We start from the raw sequence: 12613 nt of genomic DNA on the forward strand, positions 1-12613 counted from the left end.
GACCCGTCCTATAACATGAGATGTGATATCCAAATCCTTCCCCTTCCAAACCTTAGACCCTTCCTTTATCATGAGATGTGATATCCAACTCCTTCCCATTCCAATCTTGAGACCCTTTCCGATATCATGAAATGTGAATTCTCAATGCTTCTATCAAACTTGAGACCCTCCCTATAGCATGAGATGTGATATCCAAGTCCTTCCCATTCCAATCCTGAGACCCTTCCTATAGCATGAGATGTGATATCTCAATGCTTCTAATACCAAACCTGAGACCCTTCCTATAACAAGAGATGGGAATATCCAACTCCTTCCCATTCCAATCCTTAGACCCTTCCTACAGCATGCAATATGATATCTCAATGATTTTAATAAAAAACCTGAGACCCGTCCTATAACATGAGATGGGATATCCAACTCCTTCCCATTCCAATCCTGAGACACTTCCGATGGTAGATGTTAAGACGGATTTCTGAACTCTGTCCTGGTGGCGCAGAGGTTCAGAAGGCCAACCTAATTACTTGGAACAGGGTAACCTCTGGACAAGCCAGACCAATCAAGGTAGCGATCGCGGCGGTCAAGACTAGGTCTCAAGAGGGGTGAGGGTGACTGAAAGCCCGCAGTGAGCACACAAAGCAAGAGCGCGTACAAACTACTCCAAACAGTTGTTTATATCAAAAATAGATACACATTTATTATAAGGCCTTGAAACTAATAACCACAGTAAAAGCAGCAATAGACAACGATATTAAACCAACACATACACTATCCACCCAATATATATACAGAATACACAGTTTCACAGCATTAGCAGCACGAAATATGTTATCCACCTGCAGGGGAAGGAAAACAGGCAGTGCGAACCAATGCGAGTGATATGTCCGCCTTCTGAGGCCCCTAACTGGATGGTAGTCCAATCCCTACGAAGAGTGGAGCCTAGCGCTCAAAAGTACCTGCACACGCCGGTGCCAATGGGCAGAAGGTGAAGCTCTTCGGAGGACGTTGAACAGCTCCGTAGGGAGCTCTAATGAAGGAGAACACGGTCCGCGACTCTAGCGCAGCCTCCACTGTGAGGCAGAAGCAGGGCGCGAGTACGGACAAGGGGTGCTGTATTTACAGCGGGGAAAAGCAAGGGGCACTGCAGGAGGGCGACCAGATCCTAGCTAATCTACTCACCGGTCCCCGAAGCAAGCAGGCCCGAGCTTCTCCTCGATAGATACAGCTTCTGGCAGGTTCTGAAGAGCAGGGAACGTCTCGTCGTCGTGCAGAGTAAAAAGACGTCCCGATCGAAGAAACAAGCACAGTTTTGTCGCCACAGCAGGGCAACGGAACGGCCGGGTGTATTCAAGCCAAACGAGCACTGCTCACCTCTAGCTTAGGACTGCTAAGCAAACGAAGCGTGTGAGCATGCCCCGGACTCAGACTACCACCCAACCTGTCGGCGATTACAGAGCAGGCCTCCTTAGTAAGCTGGTCAGTCAACTGGATGGCCCAGAGACACTTCCGAAGGCTTACAGCAGGAGTTGATGAAGGTGCCGGGAATAGCTGGTCCTGCTATTCCAATAGGTCGAAGCGCCAGTACAGGCCTTCTTGTTCGATCTTAGGTGGAAAGGGCTTCACCGGACGACAGCAATGAGGAGCAGAAGTTCTTCAGGGGGTCACCAGTGATTCCTCGGTCCAGCCTCGTGTTCGCAGGATACTTGGCTCCTGTATCCCTGGGTTCGCAAGAACTCAGGAGATCGACATGGTAGTGGTGTTTCCAGCTCCCTCTCATCCACGGTTCCCTTCGCGCCAAAACGGAGGGGAGCCAATGGGAGATCCGCTCATCAACACACATACCATACGTGGACCAATCACGGACCACAGTGGTCCCAGGCATTCACACCACCCTAGACTCTCTGGCACCCAGGATGTGTATTGGGACCAGACAGCCCATCCCACATCCTGGGGGCACTCAAACGACATGTAGAAGCCCGCGAAAGCAACCGTGTTTCGCGGGAAACTACATGCCCAAATAAGGAAGGCCCCGGGTCGCCTGACCCGGGGGAAGGTAAAGGGAGCAAGACGGACAGTGGACTAGACAAAGGAGCCTCGTGGTCCGGCCATTTTGGGTAGCCGGGCCACCCTTTTGTGTTCGCGGCAAAAAGGTGCTCAGAACGGCAAAAGGAGCTCAAAATAAACCAAATGATCGCTGCCACCAGCCCAGTCCCTGAATGACTTGCACCGATCCAAAAACCATCCTATAAGAGTGTCTAGGGTCTGTAGAAGGCTAGAGACCCAAGAGAGCTGTAACTTAGCTTACAGTGCCCTCTTGTGTCGTGTTGCACTAAAATGGCGACACGATAAAAGAAACTACGGGAAACAGCGTTCCCCGGTACTGACTGTCTTAAGGGCATGTCAGTTTCCCCGTAAGAAAGGAGCGAAAGCCCAGAGGAGTACAGCAGAAGGCTGCACTTCTCTGGCAAAGTCAAGAAAACAGGTTGAAAACAATAGCAAAAAGTTTAGGGGTTGCCACATGGAAGGAAAGTTCCCTACAATAACGAAATCTTTCCTAACAGTAGAGATGTGATATCTCAATGTTTATACCAAACCTGAGACCTTTCCTATAACATGAGATGTGATATCCAACTCCTTCCCATTCCAATCCTGAGACCCTTCCTATAGCATGAGATGTGATATCCAACTCCATCCCATTCCAATCCTGAGACCCTTCTGATAGCATAAGATATGATATCTCAATGCTTCTATACCAAACCTGAGATCCTTCTGATAGCATATGTGATAACTCAATGCTTCTAATACCAAACCTGAGATCCTACATCTAACATGAAATGTGATATCCAACTCTTTCCCCTTGCAAACCTGAGAGCCTTCCTATAGCATGAGATGTGATATCCAAGTCCTTCCCATTCCAATCCTGAGACCCTTCCTATAGCATGAGATGTGATATCCCAATGCTTCTACCAAACCTGAGACCCATATTATGGCATGAGATGTGATATCAAACTCCTTCCCATTCTAATCCTGAGACCCTTCCTATACCATGAGACTTGATATCTCAATGCTTCTAATACCAAACCTGAGACCCGTCCTATAACATGAGATGTGATGTCCTAATCCTTCCCCTTCCAAACCTTAGACCCTTCCTTTATCATGAGATGTGATATCCAACTCCTTCCCATTCCAATCTTGAGACCCTTCCGATATCATGAAATGTGATATCTCAATGCTTCTATCAAACTTGAGACCCTCCCTATAGCATGAGATGTGATATCCAAGTCCTTCCCATTCCAATCCTGAGACCCTTCCTATAGCATGAGATGTGATATCTCAATGCTTCTAATACCAAACCTGAGACCCTTCCTATAACATGAGATGGGAATATCCAACTCCTTCCCATTCCAATCCTTAGACCCTTCCTACAGCATGCAATATATCTCAATGATTTTAATAAAAAACCTGAGACCCGTCCTATAACATGAGATGGGATATCCAACTCCTTCCCATTCCAATCCTGAGACACTTCCGATGGTAGAGATGTGATATCTCAATGTTTATACCAAACCTGAGACCCTTCCTATAACATGAGATGTGATATCCAACTCCTTCCCATTCCAATCCTGAGACCCTTCCTATAGCATGAGATGTGATATCCAACTCCATCCCATTCCAATCCTGAGACCCTTCCTATAGCATGAGATGTGATGTCTCAATGCTTCTAATACCAAACCTGAGATCCTTCCTTTAACATGAGATGTGATATCCAACTCCTTCCATTCCAATCCTTAGACCCTTCCTACAGCATGCAATATGATATCTCAATGATTTTAATAAAAAACCTGAGACCCGTCCTATAACATGAGATGGGATATCCAACTCCTTCCCATTCCAATCCTGAGACACTTCCGATAGCAGAGATGTGATATCTCAATGTTTATACCAAACCCGAGACCCTTCTTATAACATGAGATGTGATATCCAACTCCTTCCCATTCCAATCCTGAGACACTTCCGATAGCATGAGATGTGATATCTCAAGGCTTCTAATATCAAAACTGAGACCCTCTCTATAGCATGATATGTGATATCTAAGTCCTTCCCATTCCAATCCTCAGACCCTATAGCATGAGATGTGATATCTCAATGCTTATCCTTGATTCCTGTAGTAAATTGATTTCCTTTGCAGGCCGACTCCTGTCACGAATGCCTTGTCTGCATGCATTCTCCCCTGGCCATTCGCTCACCGTGGCTATTTGCCTACCCCCTTCCTCTCTCAGTGGATGGACATCTCCATCCTTGCCTCCTACCACTCAACTCCGCCTACTTGGAGAATTCAACATGAACCTGTATGCTTCCTGACCTGGACTTTTACGAGATCTGCAACTCTTCATGTCGCTGGCCCTACACACTGCAGGGAATACTCGGGATTTTCTGATCTCAGACCTCCCCCTCTGTAACCCTCTCAACAATCCTCTCCCGTGGTGATCAAGTTCTCATCTCCAAAGAAGGCTAACTGCCAGCTATTCCTCCTCAGAGGAGTTCTCCCTTTCTGTCCCTGCTCCCTGCACAGTTTCGCGTTGCAAACACTCGCTTTCCTGCTCTCTGGTTTAGACGCTTTTCCTTCTCAGAGGCCTTCTTCCTTTCTGCCCTTTTCGCGTTGCAAGTACTCGCTTCCCAGCTCTCTGGTTTAGACGCGTGTTCCCTGCCTTCTCTCCTCTTCCCGCTGCCTTCAAATCAAAAAATGAGCTCCAAAAGATACACAGTGCTCAGAATGCTCTATAACACCCATTATTCAACATATAGCCGTAACCCGCTAGACGTATTGAAACGTGCTGTAAACTAGCAAAAACAGCTAGAAAATGTACTTTCCTCGCGTTTTTGTAAATGCTAATTCTGATGGGTTCCCATGTATGTACTGTCCGTGCGTTTGTTGTCGAATCCTGAAGTTTTTAACCACTGTTCTCCCATACAAGGGGGGGTCAACGTCTACTGCTGTTCACAGGCTGAATGTATACGGCTGAAATCTTCAAGGCATTATCAGCTTTCCTGACTGTTTTGGAACGTGTATTTGCCATCTGTTAATGCAGTCGCCCTGTGTTCATCGTCCCTTCTACTTCACAGGCTGCACGCCCCTGGTGATCACATTCTCCTCTCCAGAGCAGGCTGACTACCAGCTGCTCCTCCTCATAGGCGTTCATCCTTTCTGTCCCTGCTCCCTGCACCGTTCCGCGTTGCATGTACTCGCTTCCCAGCTCTCTGGTTTAGATGCGTGTTCCCTGCCTTCTCTCCTCTTCCTACAGCCTTCCAATGAGCTCCACAAGATAGTGTTCAGAATGCTTTATAACCCCATTATTCAACATATAGCTGTAACCCGCTAGACGTATTGAAACGTGCTAAAAACGAGCAGAAACAGCTCGAAAATGTACTTTTCTCGCGTTTTGGTAAATGCGAATTCTGGTGGATTCCCATTTTGTACTCTGTTCGTGCGTTTGTTCAGTCGAATCCTGGTCTTTTGAACCACTCTTCTCCCATACAAAGGAGGGTCAAAATGTGTTGTTCACAGGCTGAATTTATACTGCTGAAATGCTCGCTTCCCTGCTCTCTGGTTTAGACTCGTGTACCCTGCATTTACCAAAACGCGAGGGAAGTACATTTTCTAGCTGTTTTTGCTAGTTTTTAGCACGTTTCAATACGTCTAGCGGGTTACAGCTATATGTTGAATAATGGGTGTTATAAAGCATTCTGAACACTATCTTGTGGAGCAAATTGGAAGGCTGTAGCAAGAGGAGAGAAGGCAGGGAACACGCATCTAAACCAGAGAGCTGGGACGCGAGTACATGCAACGCGAAACGGTGCAGGGAGCAGGGACAGAAAGGATGAACACTTATGAGGAGGAGCAGCTGGTAGTTAGCCTGCAAAGGAGAGAAGAATGTGATCACTAGGGGAGTGCAGCCTGTAAACTAGAAGGAACGATGAACAAAGGGCGACTGCATTAACAGATGGCAAATACACGTTCCAAAACAGTCAGGAAAGCTGATAATGCCTTGAAGATTTCAGCCGTATACATTCAGCCTGTGAACAGCAGATGTTGACCCCCCCTCCCTAGTATGGGAGAACAGTGGTTAAAAACTTCAGGATTCGACACAAAGGCACGGACACAGTACATACAACATGGGAACCCACCAGAATTCGCCTTTACAAAAACGCGAGGGAAGTACATTTTCTAGCTATTTTTGTAGTTTTTAGCACGTTTCAATACGTCTAGCGGGTTACAGCTATATGTTGAATAATGGGGTTATAAAGCATTCTGAACACTATCTAGTGGAGCTCATAGGAAGGCTGTAGGAAGAGGAGAGAAGGCAGGGAACACGCATCTAAACCAGAGAGCAGGGAAGCGAGCATTTCAGCAGTATAAATTCAGCCTGTGAACAACACATTTTGACCCTCCTTTGTATGGGAGAAGAGTGGTTCAAAAGACCAGGATTCGACTGAACAAACGCACGAACAGAGTACAAAATGGGAATCCACCAGAATTCGCATTTACCAAAACGCGAGAAAAGTACATTTTCGAGCTGTTTCTGCTCGTTTTTAGCACGTTTCAATACGTCTAGCGGGTTACAGCTATATGTTGAATAATGGGGTTATAAAGCATTCTGAACACTATCTTGTGGAGCTCATTGGAAGGCTGTAGGAAGAGGAGAGAAGGCAGGGAACACGCATCTAAACCAGAGAGCTGGGAAGCGAGTACATGCAACGCGGAACGGTGCAGGGAGCAGGGACAGAAAGGATGAACGCCTATGAGGAGGAGCAGCTGGTAGTCAGCCTGCTCTGGAGAGGAGAATGTGATCACCAGGGGCGTGCAGCCTGTGAAGTAGAAGGGACGATGAACACAGGCATTAACAGATGGCAAATACACGTTCCAAAACAGTCAGGAAAGCTGATAATGCCTTGAAGATTTCAGCCGTATACATTCAGCCTGTGAACAGCAGTAGACGTTGACCCCCCCTTGTATGGGAGAACAGTGGTTAAAAACTTCAGGATTCGACAACAAACGCACGGACAGTACATACATGGGAACCCATCAGAATTAGCATTTACAAAAACGCGAGGAAAGTACATTTTCTAGCTGTTTTTGCTAGTTTACAGCACGTTTCAATACGTCTAGCGGGTTACGGCTATATGTTGAATAATGGGTGTTATAGAGCATTCTGAGAACTGTGTATCATTTGGAGCTCATTTTTTGATTTGAAGGCAGCGGGAAGAGGAGAGAAGGCAGGGAACACGCGTCTAAACCAGAGAGCTGGGAAGCGAGTACTTGCAACGCGAAAAGGGCAGAAAGGAAGAAGGCCTCTGAGAAGGAAAAGCGTCTAAACCAGAGAGCAGGAAAGCGAGTGTTTGCAACGCGAAACTGTGCAGGGAGCAGGGACAGAAAGGGAGAACTCCTCTGAGGAGGAATAGCTGGCAGTTAGCCTTCTTTGGAGATGAGAACTTGATCACCACGGGAGAGGATTGTTGAGAGGGTTACAGAGGGGGAGGTCTGAGATCAGAAAATCCCGAGTATTCCCTGCAGTGTGTAGGGCCAGCGACATGAAGAGTTGCAGATCTCGTAAAAGTCCAGGTCAGGAAGCATACAGGTTCATGTTGAATTCTCCAAGTAGGCGGAGTTGAGTGGTAGGAGGCAAGGATGGAGAAGTCCATCCACTGAGAGAGGAAGGGGGTAGGCAAATAGCCACGGTGAGCGAATGGCCAGGGGAGAATGCATGCAGACAAGGCATTCGTGACAGGAGTCGGCCTGCAAAGGAAATCAATTTACTACAGGAATCAAGGATAAGCATTGAGATATCACATCTCATGCTATAGGGTCTCAGGATTGGAATGGGAAGGACTTAGATATCACATATCATGCTATAGAGAGGGTCTCAGTTTTGATATTAGAAGCCTTGAGATATCACATCTCATGCTATCGGAAGTGTCTCAGGATTGGAATGGGAAGGAGCTGGATATCACATCTCATGCTAAAGGAAGGGTCTCAGGTTTGGAACGGGAAGGAGTTGGATATCACATCTCATGTTATAGGAAGGGTCTCAGGTTTGGTATTAGAAGCATTGAGATATCACATCTCATGGTATAGGAAGGGTCTCAGGATTGGAATGGGAAGGACTTGGATATCACATCTCATGCTATAGGGAGGGTCTCAAGTTTGATAGAAGCATTGAGATATCACATTTCATGATATCGGAAGGGTCTCAAGATTGGAATGGGAAGGAGTTGGATATCACATCTCATGATAAAGGAAGGGTCTAAGGTTTGGAAGGGGAAGGATTTGGATATCACATCTCATGTTATAGGACGGGTCTCAGGTTTGGTATTAGAAGCATTGAGATATCAAGTCTCATGGTATAGGAAGGGTCTCAGGATTAGAATGGGAAGGAGTTTGATATCACATCTCATGCCATAATATGGGTCTCGGGTTTGGTAGAAGCATTGGGATATCCCATCTCATGCTATAGGAAGGGTCTCAGGTTGGAATGGGAAGGAGTTGGATATCACATCTCATGTTATAGGAAGGGTCTCAGGATTGGAATGGGAAGGACTTGGATATCACATCTCATGGTATAGGAAGGCTCTCAGGTTTGCAAGGGGAAAGAGTTGGATATCACATTTCATGTTAGAGGTAGGATCTCAGGTTTGGTATTAGAAGCATTGAGATATCACATCTCATGCTATCAGAAGGATCTCAGGTTTGGTATAGAAGCATTGAGATATCATATCTTATGCTATCAGAAGGGTCTCAGGATTGGAATGGGAAGGAGTTGGATATCACATCTCATGCTAAAGGGAGGGTCTCAGGTTTGGAAGGGGAAGGATTTGGATATCACATCTCATGTTATAGGATGGATCTCAGGTTTGGTATTAGAAGTATTGAGATATCACATCTCATGTTATCGGAAGGATCTCAGGTTTGGTAGAAGTATTGAGATATCACATCTCATGCTATAGGAAGGGTCTCAGGATTGGAATGGGAAGGAGTTGGATATCACATCTCATGCTAAAGGAAGGGTCTCAGGTTTGGTAGAAGCATTGAGATATCACATCTCATGCTATAGGAAGCGTCTCAGGATTGGAATGGGAAGGACTTAGATATCATATATGCTATAGGGAGGGTCTCAGTTTTGATATTAGAAGCATTGAGATATCACATCTTATGCTATCAGAAGTGTCTCAGGATTGGAATGGGAAGGAGCTGGATATCACATCTCATGCTAAAGGAAGGGTCTCAGGTTTGGAACGGGAAGGAGTTGGATATCACATCTCATGTTATAGGAAGGGTCTCAGGTTTGGTATAAACATTGAGATATCACATCTCTGCTATCGGACGTGTCTCAGGATTGGAATGGGAAGGAGTTGGATATCCCATCTCATGTTATAGGACGGGTCTCAGGTTTTTTATTAGAATCATTGAGATATCATATTGCATGCTGTAGGAAGGGTCTAGGGATTGGAATGGGAAGGACTTGGATATCACATCTCATGCTATAGATAGGCTCTCAGGTTTGGAAAGTGAAGGAGTTGGATATCACATTTCATGTTAGAGGAAGGATCTCAGGTTTGGTATTAGAGGCATTGAGATATCACATCTCATGCTATAGGAAGGGTCTCAGGATTGGAATGGGAAGGAGTTGGATATCACATCTCATGCTATAGGAAGGGTCTCAGGTTTGGTATAAGCATTGAGATATCACATCTCATGCTATAGGAAGGGTCTCAGGATTGGAATGGAAGGAGTTGGATATCACATCTCATGTTATAGGAAGGATCTCAGGTTTGGTATTAGAAGCATTGAGACATCACATCTCATGCTATAGGAAGGGTCTCAGGATTGGAATGGGAAGGAGTTGAATATGACATCTCATGCCGTAGGAAGGGTCTCAGGTTTGGTATAAACATTGAGATATCACATCTCTGCTATCAAAAGGGTCTCAGGATTGGAATTGGAAGGAGTTGGATATCCCATCTCATGTTATAGGAAGAGTCTCAGGTTTGGTATTAGAAGCATTGAGATATCACATCTCATGCTATAGGAAGTGTCTCAGGATTGGAATGGGAAGGACTTGGATATCACATCTCATGCTATAGGTAGGGTCTCAAGTTTGACATTAGAAGCATTGAGATATCACATCTCATGCTATAGGAAGGGTCTGAGGATTGGAATGGGAAGGAGTTGGATATCACATCTCCTGCTATGGGAAGGGTCTCAGGTTTGGTATAAGCAGTGAGATATCACATCTCATGCTATAGGAAGTGTCTCAGGATTGGAATGGGAAGGAGTTGGATATCACATCTCATGTTATAGGAAGGATCTCAGGTGTGGTATAAGCATTGAGATATCACATCTCTGCTATCGGAAGGGTCTCAAGATTGGAATGGGAAGGAGTTGGATATTCCCATCTCATCTTATAGGAAGGGTCTCAGGTTTGGTATTAGAAGCATTGAGATATCACATCTCATGCTATAGGAAGGGTCTCAGGATTGGAATGGGAAGGACTTGGATATCACATCTCATGCTATAGGGAGGGTCTCAAGTTTGATATTAGAAGCTTTGAGATATCACATCTCATGATATCGGAAGGGTCTCAGGATTGGAATGGGAAGGAGTTGGATATCACATCTCATGATAAAGGAAGGGTCTAAGGTTTGGAAGGGGAAGGATTTGGATATCACATCTCATGTTATATTACGGGTCTCAGGTTTGGTATTAGAAGCATTGAGATATCAAGTCTCATAGTATAGGAAGGGTCTCATAATTGGAATGGGAAGGAGTTGGATATCCCATCTCATGTTATAGGAAGAGTCTCAGGTTTGGTATTAGAAGCATTGAGATATCACATCGCATGCTGTAGGAAGGGTCTAAGGATTGGAATGGGATGGACTTGGATATCACATCTCATGCTATAGGTAGGCTCTCAGGTTTGGTATAAGCATTGAGATATCACATCTCATGCTATAGGAAGGGTCTCAGAATTGGAATGGGAAGGAGTTGGATATCACATCTCAAGCTATAGGAAGGGTCTCAGTATTGGAATGGGAAGGACCTGGATATCACATCTCATGCTATAGGAAGGCTCTCAGGTTTGGAAGGGGAAAGAGTTGGATATCTCATTTCATGTTAGAGGTATGATCTCAGGTTTGGTATTAGAGGCATTGAGATATCACATCTCATGCTATCAGAAGGGTCTCAGGAATGGAATGGGAAGGAGTTAGATATCACATCTCATGCTAAAGGGGGGGTCTCAGGTTTGGAAGGGGAAGGATTTGGATATCACATCTCATGTTATAGGAAGGATCTCAGGTTTGGTATTAGAAGCATTGAGATATCACATCTCATGCTATCGGAAGGATCTCAGGTTTGGTATTAGAAGCATTGAGATATCACATCTCATGCTATCAGAAGAGTCTCAGGATTGGAATAGGAAGGAGTTGGATATCACATTTCATGCTAAAGAGAGGGTCTCAGGTTTGGAAGGGGAAGGATTTGGATATCACATCTCATGTTATCGGAAGGATCTCACGTTTGGTATTAGAAGTATTGAGATATCATATCTCATGCTATAGGAAGGGTCTCAGGATTGGAATGGGAAGGAGTTGGATATCACATCTCATGCTATAGGGAGGGTCTCAGGATTGGAATGGGAAGGACTTAGATATCACATATCATGCTATAGGGAGGGTCTCAGTTTTGATATTAGAAGCATTGAGATATCACATCTCATGCTATCGGAAGTGTCTCAGGATTGGAATGGGAAGGAGCTGGATATCACATCTCATGCTAAAGGAAGGGTCTCAGGTTTGGAACGAGAAGGATTTGGATATCACATCTCATGTTATATGAAGGGTCTCAGGTTTGGTACAAGCATTGAGATATCACATCTCTGCTATCGGAAGTGTCTCAGGATTGGAATGGGAAGGAGTTGGATATCCCATCTCATGTTATAGGACGGGTCTCAGGTTTGTTATTAGAATCATTGAGATATCATATTGCAAGCTGTAGGAAGGGTCTAAGGGTTGGAATGTGAAGGACTTGGATATCACATCTCATGCTATAGATAGGCTCTTAGGTTTGGAAAGGGAAGGAGTTGGATATCACATTTCATGTTAGAGGAAGGATCTCAGGTTTGGTATTAGAAGCATTGAGATATCACATCTTATGCTATAGGAAGGGTCTCAGGATTGGAATGGGAAGCAGTTGGATATGACATATGCTATAGGAAGGGTCTCAGGTTTGGTATAAGCATTGAGATATCACATCTCATGCTATAGGACGGGTCTCAGGATTGGAATGGAAGGAGTTGGATATCACATCTCATGTTATAGGAAGGATCTCAGGTTTGGTATTAGAAGCATTGAGACATCACATGTCATGCTATAGGAAGGGTCTCAGGGTTGGAATGGGAAGGAGTTGGATATCACATCTCATCCAATAGGAAGGGTCTCAGGTTTGGAATGGGAAGGAATTGGATATCACATCTCATGTTATAGGAAGGATCTCAGGTTTGGTATTAGAAGCATTGAGATATCACATCTCATGCTATAGGAAGGGTCTCAGGATTGGAAT

Source organism: Ambystoma mexicanum, chromosome 6p (assembly GCF_040938575.1).
Source record: "Ambystoma mexicanum isolate Mex_15411 chromosome 6p, UKY_AmexF1_1, whole genome shotgun sequence".
In the NCBI taxonomy this organism is placed as follows: domain Eukaryota; kingdom Metazoa; phylum Chordata; class Amphibia; order Caudata; family Ambystomatidae; genus Ambystoma; species Ambystoma mexicanum.